Source organism: Dromiciops gliroides, chromosome 1 (assembly GCF_019393635.1).
Source record: "Dromiciops gliroides isolate mDroGli1 chromosome 1, mDroGli1.pri, whole genome shotgun sequence".
NCBI classification, from domain to species: Eukaryota; Metazoa; Chordata; class Mammalia; order Microbiotheria; family Microbiotheriidae; genus Dromiciops; species Dromiciops gliroides.
The window spans coordinates 329171391-329194626 of record NC_057861.1 but is presented as its reverse complement, the minus strand read 5'-3'; positions in this window follow the sequence as shown (position 1 = coordinate 329194626).

Genomic DNA, 23236 nt, shown 5'->3' with positions numbered 1-23236 from the left:
GGTGATGCTACTCTATCAGAGGTCATAGGACACTGGATTTTAGAAGTTACAGTACTCTGATAAAATGGCTTGTAAGGAGGCAATAGATAAAACAAATACATGTAAGAATATATGCATATGTAAATCTATGTTTATATATACACATATATGTACATGCACATGTGTGTTGTTTTACATGTATATAAATGTATTCCTATATACAGATATATACACAGATATATGGTTTCTCTCCCTGAGGGATAGAAGAGATAGGAGATATTACCTCTCTGATTAAAAAAATGTTCCATGTTGTGATATAAGCACTATAGGTAAGCAAAGCATGTACCTCTTGGCAATCAGCAACTGTTCAAAATCTCATAATGCATTCATTGTCCACAGAAGCTGCCACTTCAGAGGACTTTAACAAGCAAAATCTTTAATTTATCTGCATGTCAAATCGGTGTCCAAGCAATTCCTGATACATTAATGCATTTTTAATCTTAACTTGGAATAGTGATGGAAGGGGGAGAGAGGTGGAATACATATTTCTTCCCATGATTCCAAGGAAATTTTATAGGCCTATGGAACATGATGATGATGTAGTTTTAATAACTTCCTTAATATTCCTTTCTTTGCTTTCAGGCAAGAGATAAGAGTTTAGAAAAAAACACATCTTGAGTAAAGCAAATCAAAACAAGAGCTATTCAACTCTGCATCATGGACTTTACCACCTCTATGTGAATCTGTACATAGACACATCTGTTTATAATATAAAAGAGAATTTATATACACACATCTCTTTTTTGCAGGTGTCAGCACTGAGGTGATTACAATTATTTGCTTTCACTTCTCTCTGGGCTGGGTTGGAATGAAAAGAATGAAAAGAAAATTGATTAATCCCATAACCCTCCCCTCCCTACAGATTTAGAGTTTCAGTTGTATGTCAATGGGATTATCTGAAAGAGAGAGAAGAGAGAGAGACAGAGAGAGAGAGAAAGACAGACAGAGAGAGAGAGACAGAGAGAGAGAGAGAGAGAGAGAGAGAGAGAGAGAGAGAGAGAGAGAGAGAGAGAGAGAGAGAGAGAGAGAATTATAAGGTCTTAGAACCAGAAGGGACCAGAGAGATTATCCAGACCAAACTTCTCCTCCCATTTTTGCAACTGAGGAAATCGAGAACCAGAAAGGTTAAATAACTTTCCCAACATTATTGATGTTAGGTCTTAAACCCAAGTCTCCTGTCTCTCATTCAGTGATTTCTTTATTAGGCTAAATTGTCTCTCCCAAGCATTGAAGGCTCAGTGTACAGAATCTGTCCAATAATTTTAAACAACAATATTGATACCTACTCAGGGTGGACAAATTTGCCATGTAAAAAGGTTTGGGTATCCAGTGGTTTCCTTATTGCCTGATTCAGGAGGGGACACAAAAGATATCTTTAGGTTGGGAGAGAAGGCGGATGATTGGAGAGAGGAAATACAGAGATAAATTCTTTCCATTCTCTGAGCAAGTTTCCTTTCTTTAGAAGGTCACTCCCTAGGTATCCCTTGGGGTGTTATAAGCTTGTGTTTTTCAACGAATGGACAAATAACTGTTTTCTGACTGTATGTAAGATAGAGGACAATCAGGGCTTTGGTGTTTGTCCAAAGGTCAAAGCAATGGATTGTGAATAGAACTATTTTGGGAGGTGCCAAGTGTGGGTTTCACAAAAGAGTCATTGAAATCAAGCTTGACCTTAAGGAAAAGAACAGTAACATCTTCATCCCCTATATTTACTAAGACCCCACAGTGCTTAGGAGCATGGGATTTTAAAATAGAAAGGACCACTGGAAATGATGTGGTACAAACCCTAATTCTTTACAGATGAAAAAACTGAGGCCCAGAGGGAACAATTAATTTTGCTTCAGGTCAGAGAAAGTGTCAGATACATGATTCAGTCCCATGTCCTGTGCCTCCAAATCAATTGTTCTTTCCAGTATCCTATGAAAGGTGCAACATACATGGTAATCTCTTTGTGTCTTGCTTTTCACTTAATGTAGGCAGAGGTAGGAACATTCAAATTGATGCCTGTTTTCTCTATTCCACCAGCATTAGGATTTACACCTAACAAAATACTGAAATGTATGGTTTATATTCAGATGCCTTCTACTTCTTTATTCTAAAATTTATCTTTCCTCATTTCACCTTCACTTTTTATCTCCATATCTTGTCTTTTGTTGAACCCAGGGGTCTTTCTTTCTTTTTTTTTTTTTTTGGTGAGGCTATTGGGGTTAAGTGACTTGCCCAGGGTCACACAGCTATTAAATGTCAAGTGTCTGAGGCTGGATTTGAACTCAGGTACTCCTGACTCCAGGACCGGTGCTCTACCTACTGCACCACCTAGCCGCACCCAGGGATCTTTCTTAATAGACTCAGAGCTGATCTCATGTGTTAATGAGTGACCAGATGAGATTAATGGTTCTAGTAGGTGAATTTACATGACTTCTTCCTACAGTGTTGAGCATCTCAAGAGTAGGAAAAGAATAGTTTGATAATGAGTTAATAGAGTTGATTAGACATAGTGATAGAGCAAATTTAGAAGGCTGACTTAGGAGTAATTATATATAGGAAAATATGGAAGGTCGGGGGGAATTTGTCAGTGTAAGAATTAAGTCTCATAGAAGCATAACAGTACTGGGTGGTGGCGAAGTCTAAAATGTGTGGAAATGATTTTTTTAATGATGTTTGGAAAACATATTAATTATTATAGTGTTCAAATCGAACTAGAGACTATTTGCAACCAGAATGTCACTCTCTAGGAATGCTACAAGGAATTTTGGGTACCACCAGGTTTTGAGTCTGCCCATAGCATTCATATTTTGGGTCCTCATACTCAGACCTTATTTGGGGTTCACCCAGGCTTGTGTTTTAGATTCCTTTCAGGTGATTCATGTGTGACTCATTTACAGAAACATTTGTCAAAATCCTATATAATGTAAATTTTGGAGATCCTGAGGAGCCACCTTTTCTTTCTGACTCGCTCTACTAAATGATCTAACAAATTTATTTCTAACACTATTTCAGGTTTTGAGGTTTGTTCTCAAAAGCAACAGATGTTACCATTCTTGTGGGTTTTTGAAGTAGAATAGAGCTATTGATTATAGTTGATAAGGCTGATGAACTTAGTGATGAGAATATTCAAAGAAACATGATGGAGATTGAAATCTCCAAGGAGATGTGGAGTTGAGGTGACCTGGTTGCTGACTTCTTTGGAAAAGGAGAGAAAATGACCTGGAGGCCAGTAGATATGAGCAAAAAGGATATGGATAGTGATAGAAATAGAGAAAGGGAACCTCACAGGAGCTCTTCTGAATGATAGTAACAGAGAGAGGAGTCTGGAAGGGACAGTGGAGGCTTAAGCGGTGTGTTTGTTCATTCTTCTTCCTGGTCTATTGTGTCTAAGGACTTGAGAGTGGGAGTGACCAGCAAGAGGGGTTGGAAGGGAGGAAAGTTGGTAGAGAACTCCCAGGTTTCTGTGAGCCCCCAGAGACAGTAAGAGTTTGGGAGTAATTAATGTGGAATAAAGGGGAATTCATTGACAATTGTTGGGGTGGAGTTTCCTAGGGAGCAGAGTAGAAAGAGTTGGCTGAGGAGGATAGATACTGGGGAAAAATAGGGTTGCCTTATGTTGAGATGAATGTTCAGCAATAGGTAGAAAGGGAAAGTTATTGATGTCTCTTGAGATTACAATTCTGAATCATAGGGATTAGAACATCAGAACAAGGGACTTTGCCAACCATGGTTCAGGGAAAATATTGATTTACTGAAATATTCAATTGATTGTCCAAGGGGACAGGAGTAATAATAAGTAATAATAATAACTGACATTCTTATAGCATTTCAAGGTTTTGCAAAGCCATTCAAACACACACACATACATATACATACACACATACATACACACACACATATATATATGTGTGTGTGTATATATATATGTATATATATGTGTATATATATATATATATATATATATATATTCTGCCTGTCTGTCTGTCTGTTTTTTATCCTTACAACAGCCCTGTGAGATACTCTCTTTTTACAAATGAGGAAACTAAGACTGAGAGGTTATGGAAGTTGCCTAGAATCATACCATTAGTGTTAGACACAGATTTTGAACTCAGGCCTTCCTGACTTCAAAGTCAAGTCTAATGTTCTATCTACTATGCCACCTAGCTATTACAATGGTAATAACAATACTCCTAAAATTCATGAACAGTGTCTCATTCATACATAGGTTTCCCACTATATCTGCTTTGTACATAACAGATGATCATAGATAATAAATATTAAAATACTGACTGTGAAATGATAGGGTGGAAAGTGTACATGGAATTGGAAGTTTGATAACAAGGGTTGAATCCAAGCTCTGCTCCTTCAACACCTGAGTAAATCACATTACCTCTATAGTTCTCAGTTTCTTTATCTGTAAAATTTTATCTAGATGTATTATATAATCCTTCCATGACCTGAATCTATGATCCTATGATTAGATGATCTCAAAAATCCCTTTCAGCTCCAAATCCCATGAATGAAAACATTACATTTGATTCCAGAATAATAGAGGCACAAAGAAAATGTAACCTTCTGTAATACATCCATTAATTTATTAGGTAGCATTAATAAACTTGTCACGATCAAATGTAAATACATAAGAAAAAAAGTAAAAGATAGGTGGATAAAAGCCCCCAGAAAAAGCTTTAAAAGGTATGTTTGTATATTGAGATCTGTATATGTATATGTATACATGCACGTGCATATGTATAGCTAACAGGCACTCAGGCTCTTCTGAGCCCACCATGCTTGGGAACCCTTAATGAATCCCTAGCTCTTTTCTCTTATCAGTATGGCCAGTCGAAAGGGAGAGAGTTCTTCTTGGCAAGGAAGTGCTATTTTCAGTGACAAGATTAGGCTCATTTTGGGCAGGAGCTGCAATTCTTCAGTTCCAGCCCCTCCGAAGATTAGGTTAAAAGGTAAGAAGGAATGACTCAGAATAATTGTATTGCTTTACTGTGAACTTTAAGATCTTTTAGTGGAGGAGTTTTACAAGTAGTGATAGATAGTCATGGAGAGAGAGAGAGAGGAAAAGTACAGACCCAGGGGGGGAAATGTGATGCCTGACTGCATTTCTGCACAGAAATAAGACAAACCAGTTTTGTTTTTATTCCTCCTCCCTTCCCAGCTTTCACTTCCTCCCAGATACACTTCTGAATTTCGATACCTTATCTTCCAAAGATCAGAAAGTACTTATAGTATTTTCTCTTCCATCTTCACTATATTGGGTGTCTTTTAGAGAGCATCTCCTTTATTGCCTTTCCATTTTGTAATTTGAGAACTCAAAGGAAAGGGTGGACAAAGATCACTACTGCCATTGTCAACTAGTATCCCACTCTCAGTTTCTTAAGGCCAGTCAATTTTTCTCTCTGCTTCTATCCACCTTTCATAATGATGTCTGAAGAATCTTCCTTACATTTAGATCTGATCAAAACACTCTTCTCAACATTTTTCAGTGGCTCCCTATTACTTTTTGATTAAAGTCAAAATGTCTCTTCATGAAATTTAAGGCTCTTGCCAATCTGGTACACTCCTACATATTTAGCTTTATCTCATATTGTTGGTTGCCATACATGCTACATTTTAAGCAAACTACATTATTTTCTTCTTCTAAAATATATCTTATATTTTTTAGCCTCCGTGCTTTTGCTCAAGCACTATTTTCCCCATCTCTGGAATGTTTACCCTCTCTGATTTCACCTTTTGAAATTACTTCCCAGTAACCATCAGTCAACAAGCATTTATTAAATACTTACTATGTGCCAGAACCTATGCTAAATACTGAGAATACAAAGAAAGGCAAAAATGTAGTCCCCAACTCACATCCCACATTCTAATGATGGAGACAACAGGCAAAACCAATCCTGAATATGACATATATAGTATAACTGTAAGGTAATTTTAAAAGCAAGGTGATACATTGAGGAAAGAGGGGCAAGGAAACTCTGAAGCAGTGGTGGAAAGGGAGAGCAAGCATTGGGAAATGCATGATAGATAGGTAGTACAAAGGCACAGATAGGGTTAGATGATAAAGGCCCACATTAGGGCTGGCTAAAAGTAAACTACATAGATGATAGATAGATAGATAGATAGATAGATAGATAGATAGATAGATAGATAGATAGATAGATAGATAGATAGATAGATGGATGGATATATATATGTATATATATATATATATATATATATATAGAGAGAGAGAGAGAGAGAGAGAGAGAGAGAGAGAGAGAGATGATAGATGGATGGATGGATAGATAGATGCTATGAAGGTATAAATGATGAGATTTGGCAACAGATTATATAAATGTAGTGTGTTCTGGTGACTAAAGGATGGCAGCTATGTTTCAAGTCTGAATTACAGGGAAGATGGTAGTGTTCTCAAGAGTAATTGGGAAGTTGGTAAAAAGGGAGGATTTAGGAATAAAGAGAAAGAATTCCATTTATTTTGATATGTTGAGTTTGAGATGTTGAAGAAGCAGTTGGTGATAAGAAGCTAGAACCAAGGAGAGAGAACAGGACTGAATAGAAATATCTGATAATTATCTACATAAAGATTAAAATTGAACCCATGGAAGCTGATGAGATCACCAAGAGAGATTGGATAGAGAGAGGAGAGAGTCCAAGAGTCACCTACAGTTGGTAGGGGATATCCATTGTTAGAAGGAATGATCTAAGGAAAGATTCAGCAAAGATTCAGAAGTGACCAAACAGTAGGAGAAAAACCAGGAGAGAGAATTGTCATGAAAACCTAGAAAAGAGAAGATATCCCAGAGAAAAGGGTGATTGATAGGATAAAAAAAAACCAGCAGAGAGGTCAAGAAAGATAAGAAATGAGAAAAGGCCATTAAGTTTAGCAATTAAGAGATCATTGACAACTTTGGAGGGAAGCATTTCAGTTAAATGATGAAGTTGGCACCAGACAATGAGACATGAGAAGTGACTGAGAGGAGTGGAAGGGGAGATACTGAGGTTAAAAAGCTTTTGGAGGAAGTTTAGCTATGATGGAGAAGAGAGATAGGAAGGAAACTCCTAAGAATGTTCATTTCAAGAGTGGCTTCTTTTTAAGGTGGAAGAAGCATGGATATGCTTGTAGACAATAAAGAAGGATACAGTAGAGATTGAACATTAGTGAGAGAATGGAGGCTGATAGATGGAGCAATCTTCTGGGCTAGAAGGGATAGAGTGGTATCAAGGGGGTATGTACAGGTGTTTTGTTTTGATGAGAAGGACCACTTCGCGTGAGACAGAGGTGAAAGAGGAAATATTAGGGGAAGACATGATAGTATAAGATGAGGGAGGAGAGAAGAGGGAGCTCTCAGAAAATTGCTTCACATTTTTTGATGAAATTCAGCTGAGTGTGGGGTAGGTAAAGCAATGCCATGGGAGGCTTTAGGGGGGTAGAGATGAAAAAGTTTGGAATAGCCATTATGGTGAGTGAGATAGCAAATCTATTAAGGAGGAAGAAATTGTTTTCAACTCAACTGCCTTGACATCCATAAAACTTTCCACGAACACATTTCATAAAAATCTTCCCTTTTAAGACTTTGAAGAGTATTTTCTCCACACCTCTCTAACAATGTAAACACATGATACTTTGTAACTTTAGTTATTGGTATGTGTATGCCACATCATAGCCCTAGTAGACTGCATATTCCATGAAGATAATCGTCACATATTCTGTTTAGGTTTTGTCTTATTGAGAGTTCAGCATAGCCTTCTACACTGAATAGTTTGGTAAGTTAAGTTGAATTGAGTTGAGAATAAAAGCATAAGACATCATTCCTGACTTCAAGCTTATCTCGTAATTCAGTAGAAGACTACGTCTATATATACATTTCCAATCCTACATTTTCCAACTTGGAAATCTAGGTCTTTCTATTATGCCAGTGGTGCATGCAGTTTGATTGCTGGAGATGTAACCTTGTTGATTATTGAGGGATTCTCAAATCTGGGAAAAAGCACTCTCCGTGAAAATCTCAGCTAAATGAGGGAACTACACAGCTATTGAGGGAAGGCATTCTCAGGTGTCTATGGCCCATGCTCATGCTCTAGCAGTATTTTTGAGGGAAAGGGAGAGTCATATGCATGGACTAAAGAATAAAGGAAAACAATAACATTAGCTTAAAAATGCCCCAAACACTGAATCTCAGAGGACTGTTGAATAGAAAAGATACATTTCCCATAGTAGTGAAAGGGGGAGGGCCCAAAAAGTGAGCAGGGGAACCTTAGACAAACTATTGGGAATATAGGAAAAAAAAGACTAAAAGATGAAATTTGAGAGAGAAAAACTGCAAGCCCAGCAATCAAGAAAGTAAACCACTAGTGAAACTCATAAAAACAGAATGAAAAATGACTAAAAATAAGATTATATTATGAATAAAGATGAAGCAATAGCTCCCAGTGAAAATGTTTTATAGATTTCCCAAAGATTGTTCAGTCATGTCCTACTTCTTGTGACCCCATTTGGGTTTTCTTGGCAAAGATACTGGAGTACTTTGCCATTTCCTTCTCCAGCTCACTTTATAGAAAAGGAAACAGGCAAACAGGATTTTCCTAGTGTCACAAAGTTAGTAAGTATCTGAGATTAGATTTGAACACAGGAAGATGTCTTCCTGACTCCAGATCCAGCACTCTATCCACTGCACCACCTAACTGCCCTTTATCACTTAGCTACCCCAAAGATTGTTAAACAAGAATAAACACTCCCAAATAATTCATAAGAGGAATAAAATATTTGATAGGTGATATTAAAATACAAATGAGGGACAGACATGAGAGCTCACAAAAATTTGATAAAAACAAATGACGGAAGCGACAAGTTAGAATATATGACAGACTACTATCTCTAAAGAAGTAAGACTAAAAAAGAATGATAGATTTGGAGCTCAAAAATACAGAAATAGAAGAAAATTTGGCAGAAGAGAAAGAAAAGACTGTAATTTAATGAATATATGGAGTTTTTGTAAGTCAAAGTTACTGACTTTGAAGATAGGACTTGCAGAAAGTGTTTAATGATCACAGTCCCTCTCTCTAAAAAAGACATGATAAATTAAAATAACCTGAATAAGAAATGCACAAAACAATAAAATTGTACAGAACTATTGAATACAGATGATAAAATTCTGAATGATCACTTCACAGACATTCCAGAAGGGAAAACAAAAACAAAACAAAATACAGACTCAAAACTAAAAGGTGTATAGTGGTTACATTTCAAAATGTCACTGACAAACAAATTTTGCAAGCATACAGAAATAAAGCCTGCTATGAAGGCTTAATTTAAATAACCGAATATTACACAAAAGCCAGGGGAAATCAGAAAGAAGGAATAGAATATTCAAAAAAAAATCAAAGGAGCTCAAGATGCAGCCTAGAATAACATATCCTGCAAAGATGAGCCTTAACATAAAAGAAAACAACAACAAAAAAGATTTCCCATTAACAGAGAAAAACTAGTCATTTATGCAAAGTAAAACAGAACAAACCCCCAGAAATCAGCAAAATATTTTACTTTTAAAAAACTTCAAACAAAATAAATGCAAGAAAAATAAGTGCAATTATTAAGAAATATTAAACAATGAGATGAATTTTCTCATGTTTCTATGTTATATAATGCACATTTGTGTACTGGAATTGTCTGTCTCTGTCTATAAATATGTTTACACACAAGGGAAATCCCTGTTCCAACTGTCTCTTTTTTCTGAGTGGTCAAATCAGGCTAGCTTGTGCCACATTTCAAGCTCTTCTCCATCTTTTGCCTCTCTTCTCCCTTTTCAAGCAATTTTCTACTATGTTATCTCCACAAACAGACAAAATTGATAATAACAATAATAATACACTAATTAATAAGTGGGGGATATATATTAATTTAGTTGTTCTTTTTTCTTCTCTTCATGGAGTCTGATAATCCTTTATCTGATCACAATCCAACTCTCTGTCTGCCTTGTAAGCCTAAATCCAGTTCATCTTTACCATGATCTTCATTCTTTTAACCCCTTTGTTCATTTTCAAGCCATCAGTCCTATAGGGTTACATTACACTACCTAGTCTACCTTGACCTCCTAGTGGCCCAGTTCAAATTTACATTATCCTCTTCTTTTAGATTCCTTGCCCCCTTTAACCTATTACTAATATTGCCTTGTTAAGCCTCTGAATTGGTTTATTCCTCCCATTCTCTCCCTTTACTCCCATTCGTATGATGTTGAACAATGTTTAGGAAAAAAACATCTCAAAACTGCACTGATTTGGATCCACCATAAATTTGTTACATTATCTCAACCAGGCCCTCTATACAGCAAGGCAAACCTTATACATATGTATAGTTGACTCATTATCCTACTCAACAGAGCAGCTTTTCCAAACATTACCAACTCTCTTCAAATCATCAAAGCCTCCTTTCCCTCTACCCTCTCCGTTGCCTTATATTTCACTGGGAAAAAATTGTAGCCATGGCATATGAGCTCCCTCTTCTCCCATTCTCTTCATCTCACATCTCCTAGATCCTTTATGCTATTATCTCTACCTTCACTCTGTTTCACAAAAAGAGATGCCCTTCTCTTAGCCAAGGCAAAACCTTCTACATGCACAAATGATCCAATTTCATCTTATCTTCACCAGAAGATTTCCCCTTCTATCATCCCATTCTCTCATCTACTTTAATCTTTCCTTCAATCTTCAATCAAAACCTCCCAGTCACCTAAGTTTACAACCTAGCTGTTATCCTCATCTTCTTGTCTACTGACAACTTCCCAACAGTCCACTAACATGTTCAACTCTCCCCATTCTCAATATAACTCTTAATAGATCAATTGATCTCTGTTTGCTATCTTCCCATATTTTTCCTCTCTTTTGTGCCTTGGGAAGGCCATCTACAATCAATGTTTCCTCTCCATTTCCTCTTCCTCTCTTCTTAACTCTTTACACCCTGGTTTCTGGCTATCTTTCAACCAAAACTACTCTTTCCAAAATTATCAATGATTTCTTCAGTGACAAATATAATTACCTTTTTAAAAATCCTCGTCCTTCTTGAACTTTATGCTGCTTTTGACATAGTCAATCACCCTCTTGTCTTGGATTCTTTCTTCTCTTGAGACAGTAGATCCTACTTTCCTGCTTCTCCATCTACCTCTCTGTTCTGTGTCAGTTTTCTTAACTAGATCTTCATCATGGTTATGTCTGCTAACTCTGTCCCCAAGGGATCTGTCCTGTTCACTCTTTTCTTCCCATTCTGTACTATTTAGTCTGAAGATCAATTATCATCCCTATTCAGAGGATTCTTATCTTTGTTTTTTCAGTCCTAACCTTTCTTCTGCCTTCAAGTCTTACATGCCAAGTTGCCTATTAGATGTCTCAAGCTGTAACATGTCCTATAGACATCTTAAACTCACCATGTCCAAAATTGAAGACATTGTCTTTCCCTCCAAACCTTCCCCTCTTCCCAACTTCCCTTTTCCTGTTGAGTATAATGTCATCCTCCCAGTCACCTCCATTCACAACCTGGGTATTATCCTTATTTCCCCAAACTCTCTCACTCATCATTTCCAATCTGTTGCCAGGTTTTTATCAATTCCACTTTCCCAAAATGTTTTGTATATTTTCTTGTACTTCTGCCCCCTTATTCAAGATCCAGTAGATAGCTGCTGGTCTTAACTTTGGTCAGTGTGCTAGAAGGTTCCTATGTTACTATGTCAAAGTACTGGGGAGGAGGTTCAGCCTGGAGGGTTCGAGTAGAAGCCTTCCATCATGCATTTCTGCAGAACTCAGACTAAGGGTAAACCCTCATTTTTGTAACTTGGCCAAAAAGCAAATCAGAACCAAGAAAACAAAAACTTATCCATTTTAGTTTCTTCTTGAATTTCTCAAATGCAGATGGGTCAGGTGCTCATCTCAGATCTTTGGGACATTAACAATAATTCAAATGATCTCTGCTGTACTGATTTCTCTCACTTCACCATTTTGAGCATCTTCCTTTTTTAAAAAATAAAATAATTTGGTAAGACACTTTATACTAGTTTCTATTTATTTCCCTGTCTGTTTGGGACAATCTGGTTCTGCTCTGTTTGTGCCAGCTTACTCCTGAGGGAGTCTTGTTTTGTTTTGTTTTACACTGGCAGATTCTAAGTGGAATCTAGTACAGAAAGACTCCCACTTTTGCATGGCATTTTTCATGGACAATGATAAGTCCTTCATAAGTAGTAAGAGAATGACTTAAGAGTTAGAGAGAGACTTTTATTTGGAAAAAAAGGGGACAGACTCTTCTTTAGTGATGTGGCTGAGGTCTGGAAGTAACAGTGAACATTATGATAGTGTGTTTTTAAGAACAGCTTCAAGTATTCAATACTAAATTAAACAGGATAAATTATGTTTTCTACATTTGATAAGCAGCCCTTCCTTTTGAAATCTCCAGAGGTAGCTAAATGTCAGGAAATATCCCCTAGTCTGTTTAAAACAGAACATTGGGGGGGGTGGAAAAATTTTAATTGAGTGCTAAGAGCCTCTTAGAGCTGGAAATTAAATGAGGAAGCTTCAAGGAAGGAAGGAAGGAAGGAAGGAAGGAAGGAAGGAAGGAAGGAAGGAAAGAAAAGAAAATTTGTCCCACTCTCTTATGTATCTATTTTCCAATTAATATCTTGGGGGGAAATATTTTGAAAAGAGGAATTGAAAACCATATAAAATAATTATTACAGATCACTAATAATAGAAGAGAAAACAAAACAAAACAAAGTGTCTTTGAAGATTTAAATCTTCCTCACCAAATTTGCAAAATGACAAAAAAAGGATAACAGTCAACACTTGAAGGGCTACAGAAAGACAGGCATGCTAATGCATTGTTAGTGGAGTGGCCTTTAAACTGGTCAAATCATACTGGAGAGCAATTTGGAATTATGCAAAGATCTCACTACTGGACATATACCACAAGAATTCCAAAGATAGAAAGAGAGATCCCAAATACATCAAACTATTCACAGCAAGATTTTCAAAGTAGATAACAATTTGAAACAAACTAGATTCCCAGAAACAGCTAAACAAATTGGGGTTTATAAATATAATTGAATGCTATTGTATCAAAAGGAAAAATTTATATGAATAATTCAGAGAAGCATGGGAAGAACTACTGAAACTGATGTAGCACGAGTAAAGCAGTACAAGAACATCACAAATACAATTGATAGAGAAATGTAAAAAGAAAGAACAAAATAATTAAACTGAGTACACTATAATTATGATGATAAGACCAGGCCCAAACAAAAAGAACTGTAGAAGAACTAACAGAGCCTGCTAAATCTTCATTTCTTTGTAGATGGGAAGGGGGCAATATTAATTGATAAATTAATTAAGTACTTATGTGTCAAGTACTTTTTTTTTTTTTTTAGTGAGGCAATTGCGGTTAAGTGACTTACCCAGGGTCACACAGCTAGTAAGTGTCAAGTGTCTGAGGCCAGATTTGAACTCAGGTACTCCTGACTCCAGGGCCGGTACTCTATCCACTGCGCCACCTAGCTGCCCCCTCAAGTACTCTACTAAATCCTATCGATACAAAGGCAAAAATGAAACAGAGCCTACCCATAAGACCATATGGAATATATAGAAAGTTAAAATCAGATATTTGGGACTGGAGGACACTAGCAGCTGGAGGATCAGGAAAGGAAATTTAGAAAAAAAGATATTTTAAAGGAAATGGAAGATTCCAAGAGTTAAATGTGAAGAAGGAGAACCTTTAAGGAATGGGGAAGACCAAAGAAAAGACATGGAAATATGAGAATGTCATTTGTGCAAAACAACAAGCAAGCCAGTGTGGTTAAAACAAACAGTACATTGAGGGGTATAATGTGCATGAACATTGGAAAGAAAGGAAGGTAATGGGTTATGAAAAGCTTCAAGTGTCAAGCAGACAAGTTCATACTTGATCTTTGAGATTAATAGGGAGTTACTGGAGTTTATTTTAAGTGGAGGGGAATTACTTTGTCATATATGTGTTTTAGGAAAGTCATTTTTGCAGCTATGTAGAAGATGGAATAGAATAAAAACACTATGGTATAGGAAAATCACACAATGAAGTGTCAGACTCATTCGATGTGTTAGATTTCTGAGCTGTTTTTTCTTTTTTTGTTGTTTTTGAAAATGCATATAAATAACTATGGCTCACTGAGTTGGGAGAAGGGAAAGATATTTTTGGAAATTAAGATGTTAAAAAAGAGTATTGACAAAAATTTTAATGTATTACAGAAAAAAATAACAGATTTGATAAATCTTTTGCTAATTGCTCAGCAGAGTATATTCATAACATGTGTATATACATATGTATATATACACATATGTATGTAGAAACATATACATACAGACACACATGCAAGTCCTATTAGTCAAGGCCTCTACCAAGGATACTGAAGTCAAGCAAAATGAGAAAGCTTCACAATTAGTGGCACCTATTTCAAACTAGGAAGGAGATGGGTAAACTGCACAGATGATTTTAGAATTCCATGTATTGATGAGCAAGTGAGAATAACTTGATCAAACACCAAGGCTGGCACCTTAAAGCACCCTGTTCACTTATTTTAGAAAGTATGATTCACATATACTTTTTGTTGACAGCACTAGTGACTGTGCACTGATCTAGAACCTGTTTACCCTCAGGGGAGACACAGAGATACACCACATCCTACTACCTCCTTTGGCAAATCAACCCACTGAGAGGCTTCACGGCTCATGCAAAGTCACTCACTGAGTTCAATCTACAGTTAGCTATGGGAAATATGCTTCTTTTGCCTGGCAATACAGAGATGTGATCACTAGTTATACATTCATGGTCATTGGATTAGAATAGCACGAGATTTTTTTTTTTTAACACTACAAGATTGAATGTTAAAAGGTGGAGTCAATTTATGAAGGATTTGGGGAATAGGCTTCTTAGACTGTTTCATAGGTAGCTTTTGGAAAATATATAGGGAATAACCAATACCAATTTGAGCCCAGGTGCAACTAATGGACTAATTAGACTTCATGGCTAAGGTGCCTTCCAGTTTTCAAATTCTGTTGCTGTAATGTTCATAGCTACTTTCCCTCTTCGAGTTACAAATTTACATATACATTCTCATGCTAGTTAAAGAAGTGTTGAAGGTCTAATGTAGTCCAGTTTTTCCACTGCATTTTAAATTTCTTAAGGGTGGTGATATTTTCTTCTCCTTTTCCTCTATTTCCATAGCACTTTGTATGGTCCCTCTGTACACACAATGGGCCCTCTGTACATGTTTCAGCTGACAGACAACTCTTTGACAATCATTAGACACACAATACTAGTTAATAATTATAAGGCACTGTAAGGTTTACAAAAACTGTTCATCACATTTAATCAGTACAACAACCCTATGATATAGCTACTCTAAGAATGATTTTTCCATTTCTTAGAAGAAACCATGGGTCAGTGAGGTAAAGTGACTTGTCCATATTCCTAGGGCTAGTAAGTTTCAGAGGGAAGATTTGAACCCTAGTATTTTTAAATCAAATGCCTATGACATTATTTCAAACAACTTTTCACTACTACAACAGAGAGTAGGAAAATCATCTCTCTCATTCTGCCTTCCACCTAACAGTATGTACAACAACATTAGCCTAGTATTTAAGTAATTCATTCCAATGTCTTTTGATTTCTGGTTGGAAGTATTAAGGGAAGCATTAATCTAATGCCAATAGAGATTGCAAAATGACTTGAAACATTGTGTAAAAGTCAAGTCCCTTCCTTAAATGTCCCAACAATAACCTGAAAGAATAGTAAGTTGTTTTTAAATTATTATGCTTTAATTTATATAGCTAAAAATCATAAAATACCAAAATAGCTGAGAAATAAAAATCACAGGTGATCCAAAGGAAAATGGAAGTACTGATGTTACACTGAGGTAGGTCATAATGTGTTATGATTGTCATATGAAGAATGGCATAAAAGACTTTATCTAGTAACATGTTTTGTTAGGAAGAAGGCAAGACAGTTTGATACAAAGAATGAGGGTTAGTAGAAGGAATGCTACATTGTTACCCACAGAATTTTTAAAAGACACAGATGAATACTCTTCCCTTTTGAATAGTATTCTATTGAAATTTTTTTGAACGATAAAAACAAGCATCTCACAGGAGAAGACATAGGTGAGCTAGAATCTCTAATGATAGAAGAATTACCCACATTAATGAGGAAATCAATACATTGAAGTACTAAGATATGTTTATAGGACACCACTGGGTTCCTTGGACAATTTTTCCTATCTAATACTAAAAAAAAATATAGCAAGGTGTGTAAGATAAAATGTTCAACTTGTAGTAAGAAAGAACTGGTTTCAGATTACCCCATCTGAGACCTACTAGGTGGGTGAATTTAGGCAGTCACTAAAATTCAAAGCACCTTAGTCTTGTGGCCACTATTTTTTTTTGATCATGTATTCCTATCAGAATAAAAGGAACTCAAACCCCTTTTTATATTTTAAATTTATAAATTATGTTCATGTAACACAATACTACTCACCTTTATCTCCCCCTGACAAAAATAATAAAAGGTATGTGTGTAAGAACAGCGATGGGGGGAAGACAGCTAATAGGGTTCTGATTAACCACTTATTATCTGGAGCACAGAACTACTTTGATGTGATGTCTGTCATATCCACAGGTGAATTTGGAGGCTAGGGATGGGCAATGGTCTGGGAGTTTTTCTAATGACACTGAGTATTGCTGCTGCTCTGGGTACCTGGGTAGTTGTTAATATTTAAGTGGCTTGAAGAGTCTACTTCTCTGAGGGTGGGGAGTGTGTTTGGGAGGTTACCTAGGAGTAGGAGGTATTGTATTGGTTGTACTGTTGGACAAAAGGGATGAGTATCTGGGTTTGAGACAAATAATCCATATGATTAGCCAAAACAGGAAATGTAGGGGTCATTCCATTTACCCACCCTCTGATTAGCTAATCATCCTTCTTTGGTCCATGCCACAACCTTCAGGAGGATGTACTCTCCACTTTGGAGACCTCTGCCTTAAACAATTCCATAATCCTTATAGATTAAGTTGTACAAAGAATTAGCTATGCCATATTTCTGAGTTAGTGAGCAGATCATTTATCCTACACAGATCCTTCCTGTATTCACAGGTATCACTCCATTGCACTTTGATATTCAAATATACACTCTCTTCAAGTCAAGAAAGCTCAAGAAGAATCATGAGTATTTTGTACTCAGTGTCAAATGTCACTTTTTCTGTTCATGAAGCAATCTATTCCTTGGTTAATAAATTACATGATGTAATAGCAAATTTAACAACAATTGAAAGATCCTTTACGTATTCTTTAAAGTACAAGTAGAATTTGAACTTTTTTTTATTTCTTTCAATAATCTGAACATTGAGAGTAGCAGGACCAAGAAGAGGCAATGGAAGAAAAAGACAAGGATGAAGATAGATAAAAAAGAAATAAAGACATAGTAAAAGACAGATAGAGAGACATAGGAAAGAGGGAGAGAGAAGGAATATGGAAGGAAGGAAGGAATGGAGGGAGGGAAGGAAGGAAGGAGGGAGGGAAGCAGGGAGGTTGGTAGGAAAGGATGGAGGGAGGAAGAGAGAAATAGAAGGAAGGAGGGAGGGAGAAAGGGAGAAAAATGAAGGAAAGAAGAAATAAAGAACAAAAAGGATTCAAAAATAGCCAATCCATAATTTTGTATAGTTTGGCACATCTACAGCCTGACATTATAGCTTTCCTGCCAGGGTAGTTAAGTTAACACTTAATTAGTATGTGTACCAAACAAAAACATGATTTTGTGCAGCACATTTTTTTCATTTCCCCCTACTGCCCCACAAATAAATAGACTGGTTTCTACCCAAAATATTCAAGGAAAAGGCTGTGCTTGCCTGGAGCAGGGGCCAGATGCTTTGACTTCCAGCTTTCTTCCATCAAAGCTGTGCAGTTTGGAAATTAAAATCTACAGCAATAATGAAACATATTAAAATGCATGCAAAGTCTTGAGGGCTTATAATATGCTAAAAACTGGCAATGCATGTTTACATCCATATATCAACTTGGATGTGCTGAAAAGATTTAAAGTGTAAAATATGCAAATATGTGTCATATTGTCACACTTGGTCTCTCTAATGGAACTCCCTTTCATCTCAAGTCTCCTTAATTTCATGAATATTACATGGCCCTCACACCTTTTACTCCTGCTGTTGCTAGGCTGAGAAGATTATGAAAATATGTTAATAGTAACTTTCATCAAATAAAAGTTGCAATATTCTAAATAAAGAGTTTTTTCTCCTCCTCTTAAAATACAAATGGTAGAAGGTTTCAAGCTATTTTGTTTCCCCATGGGAGAGCAGATAACTATAGGTCAATTAAATTAATGAGAAAAGCCCATAGGAATGGCAATATTTGTGCATACTCGTGGCTAGCCACACGTGCAGCTGAGATAACCAGACAGGTGTGTGGTGGGATTGAAAATGTGCTTGAGGGATGGAAATATTCCTTGTTCTAAGGAAACCAAAGGCTTATGAAAATGGACTCTGGAATTATGCTGACCTGGATGAAAGTCAGTGGATTGGTACTGAATTGATGAAGTTGCTAAGGGAATTGGAGGGCCAGACAAACCTCTGAGAAGTATTCACATATAAAGGTGACAAGGAACTCTGGGGTGAAACATGATTTGCTTTTCCTTCTGGGCTCCCAGTTAACCAAAGAAGGAAAAAAAACCATATCTTGTCCACTCCTAGCCTATTATCCTCAGCCTTTCTGAATGACAACCCTGTCCTACTATCCTGACATCTGCTGCAAGTCTAATTCTGGTAACAGTCAGGCAACTGAAACATTCTTGACTTGCTTTGCTGACAGTTTCATCAGTCAGAAGGTAGAGGAAGCAATAAGGGGAACTACTCCTTTGGACTTAATTCTGACCAGCAAGAAGATATGGCAGTGACAGCAACATTGGAAGAAAGTGCCCATGTCATCCTCGAGCTTATAATATAAGAAGAAAGGGACAACAGGAATAGTTAGATCCTACACTTTAGGAAAGGGATTTCAAAGAAATTAAAGGATAAGTGTAATTTCTTGGCCAGAGAGGTCATAAGAGGAGATTAGGATCATAAAGGATGAGAAGAATGATAGGAAGAAGGTAGTGTGGTATCAAATATGGGAAGAAGGAAGGAAAGAAGGAAAGACGAGAGGGAGGGATGAAAGGAGGGAAGAAGGAAGGGAAGAAGGAGGAAGGAAGGAAGGAAAATTCTGATTAGACAATTGTAAACAATCACAGTGAAAAAGAAAAGGAAAGCATCTAAGAAATTAATTTAGCTATGAATAAATTTAACTCCCTCATAAACTTAGATTTTTTTAAAAAGGGAATATATATACATATATAATACATATATATGTCTATGTATGTATATAGATATAGATATAGATAGAAGAATGGAAATATGATCAAGTACAAATATAAATGTATAAAAATGCCAAGACTAAAAGAAGATTTGGGGGGAACCCTAAAGAAAAAAAAGTATTATTAAAGACATGTTTGGAGTAAAAAGGAAAAGAAAGAATAGACGCACGTATTGGGATAAATGGCATTTTCAGAGATTATGGGTAAAACAGGCCTAGTAAATTCCTATTTTTCTTTGATATTGTCTAGCAAAAATAGTTTTAAGATGAGAAAGTGTAGTATAAATATCAAGTATTAACTCCTCTGTTTGGCATTTTAAAGCTCTAGATTACTTTTCCAGGATGATTACACATTTCTCCCCTTCATGTATTCTACAATCCAGCCAAAGTGACCTCATTGTTCTTCGCACATAACATTCTAAATCCCATTTTCATGACATACACAGTCTGTCCTCAGTGACTTGAATGCACTTCTTATTTCTATCTCTCCAAAGTCCTGGTTTCTTTTCTTTTCTTTTTCTTTTTTCTTTTTTCTTTTTCTTTTTCTTTTTTTTTTTTGGTGAGGCAATTGGGGTTAAGTGACTTGCCCAGGGTCACACAGTTAGTAAGTGTTAAGTGTCTGAGGTCGGGCTTGAACTCAGGTCCTCCTGAATCCAGGGCTGGTGCTCTATCCACTGAGTCACCTAGCTGCCTCCAAAGTCCTGGTTTCTTTGATAAATTAAACAACCAATCACCGAACAAATATTGATTAAGTATCTCTTATATACTAGACACTGTGCCTAGTGTTGGAGATAACAAAGACAAAAGTGAAAGGATCCCTGACCTCAAGGAACATATACTGTATTGGGGAAAATATCACACACATTAATAAAATAGTAGGCTTCTGCCAGTCATGGACAACCATGGATCAGCACATTAATATGTGCAAACTATATGTATGATAAATATAAGGGGTTTTTAAAAATAAAAAAGCACTAGTAATTGGGGAGATAAAAGAATACATCAAATAGGAAGTGATACTTGAGCTGAGCTTTGAAGAAGCTTGGTCTTCTAAGAAGTGGATGTGAAGAGGGAGAGCATTCCAGGGTTCAGGCACAGCCTATGCCATGTTAAGGAATAGAAAGAAGTAATGGTATGTTTAAGGCATAGCAAGTAGACCAGTTTTACCTGACTATGAAGTGTGTGAAGAAGACTGATGTGTACTAATCCTGGAAGATAGACTGGAGTCAGTTGGTTAAAGGCTTTACATGCCAAATAGAGAAATCTGCTATTTGTTCCTCTTGGATACTATAGATAAGAGGTAGCCACTGGATTTTGTTGAACAAGGGAAGGATCAGTGCTTTGAGAGTAGCACTTTAGTAGTTCTACGGAGGATCAATTGGAAATGGGAAAGACTTGAAACCAAGAAGACTATTATAACAGTCTAGTTGAGACATGATAATTGCCTAAAGTATCTTGTTGGCCACTCGTATTTAGAAAAGGGGATGGATATTGGATATATTTGGAGCAGAATCAGTCAGATATAGCAACTGAATGAACAAGTGAGGTTAAGAGAGTCTAAAATGTCAAGTATGTTTTTCAGGTGCCAAAGCTAGGTGACTGGGAGGATGGTGGTGCCTTTGACATTCATGGGGAAATCTGAAAGAGGAATGGGCTTCAGGAAAAGACAGTTGTTTCTGTTTTGGATATGTTGAGTCTGAGTTTCCTGTGGGACGTCCATTTGGAAATTTCCATTATATTGTTGACAATACAGTATTGGAACTCACAAGAGAAACTAAGGCTCAATATATAAATCTGGGTTGTCATTTCTGTAAAGATGACAATTCAACCTTTGGGCATTAAGAAAGTCACCAAGAAAATGAGTTTAGAAAGAGAAGAAAAGAGGGACTAGGACAGTCTTTGAGTATACAACAGATAGGAAATGTGATATGCATGGTAATTCAGCATAAAAGGCTGAGAAGTATCTTTCATACAGGAATGAGGGAAATCAATAAAGAACAATGTCATGGAAACCTTAAGAGAAGAGAGTGTCCAAGTGTAGAGAGTGATCAATAGTATCAAATGAGATAATAAATGTAGTATAGTGTATAGTATTTCTAAAAGCTTTCCCAGTACCTAAAAGTACTATATAAATTTAGCTAACAAATACAAGTCATGAATAAGGGTGAAGAGTGAGAAAAGTATATGTTACTTGGCAAATAATTGATTGTTGACAACCTTGGAAAGAGCAGTTTTACTTGAATGATGTGTTTGTAAGGAAGGTTCTAAGAGGATCAGAAGAGAGCAAGAAAAAATGGAAATGGAAGAAGCTAGTATTGACAGCTTTTTTAGTTATTTTTGTGTTGTTTTTTTCTGTGAAAGGGAGAAGATGTAGAAGATGATAACTGGTGGAGATGGTAAGTTAAGTCAAGACTTTTTTTTAAGGTTAGGAGAGACCTAAGCTTGTTTGTAGGTATCAAGGAAGGAACCCATCAATAGAGAGAGATTTTAGATAAGAAAAAGGTAAAGGATCAAAAAAATGCATATGTAGAGGTGGGTTGCCTTGGCATTGGGAAAGGCCAACTCTTCATCAAAGACCAGAGAAGAGGAGAGAAATGATGATTTCAAGGTATTTTGAAATATAGAACAGGGAAATAGAATTTGCTTCAATACTTCAGGCTTTGTTATTTCCATAGTGTGGCTATTCCCACAGTATTTGTAGACTGAAACCCCTCCACAGCACAAGGACTATATTGCTAAAATTTTTTTTTCACTAAAAATTACAATAATCACATAGCCAATTTTCTGATAATTGGGCAAATAGGTAGTTCTTCACAATGTCTCATATTTTCTACTTTTACCCAAAGAAGAAAGTCCTGGGTTGTACTCAGTTTATAAATAATACTTTGAATATAAACAATGAAATAAGACATATCATATATCCCATATATCTTATGTATCCTTTATACACCATCAGATAAACAACTTCTTTAATGTTGGCTAGTCTGGCTCTTGGGTGACAGTCCTATATTTCATCATCAGGGTTTAACTTGAAGTCTGTCAAGCTTGGTTAAGATCTTGTAGACTGTGGCCTTTGCTGCCATGGCCTTTAAGAACTCAGAGTGGTGGGGCAGCTAGGTGGCACAGTGGATAGAGTACAGGCCCTGGAGTCAGAAGGACCTGAGTTCAAATCTGGCCTCAGACACTTAACACTTACTAGCTGTGTGACCTTGGGCAAGTCACTTAACCCCAGTTGCCTCACACAAAAAAAGAACTCAGAGTGCCTTCCACACAATGAAGAGTTTGGGAGATGACTAATGGAAGTAGATAAAAAGTAATAAGGATAACTGTCAATTTTATATTTATAGTCACAAAAATTAGACCCAAAGGTATAGGAGACAGTGTAGAACAATGGAAAGAGTATTGTATTTGGAGTCAGGAGACATGAGTATAACTTCTAGATTTGCCACTAACCAGCGATGTGACCTTGGAGAAAAAAAAAAGGAAAAAAAACTCTTTATATCTTCAAGTCTCCATTTCCTTATCTGTACAAGAAGGTTGTGGCAATGGTAATGGTAGCAGTGGTGGTGGTAGTAAATGAGATGATCAGATCACCTTCCAGATCTAATAATATAACAGTCTAACAATATAACAAGTCTTTTTAGGGTAGATAATGGCTTGGTAATAAGCCATATCAAAAAAATTGAAATTTTACTTGCTCTCAATCATTAAAATATACCACAAATAATGTAGAAGTTATTGTAATCTTAAACTATGGTAATTAAATTATAATATCTAGTT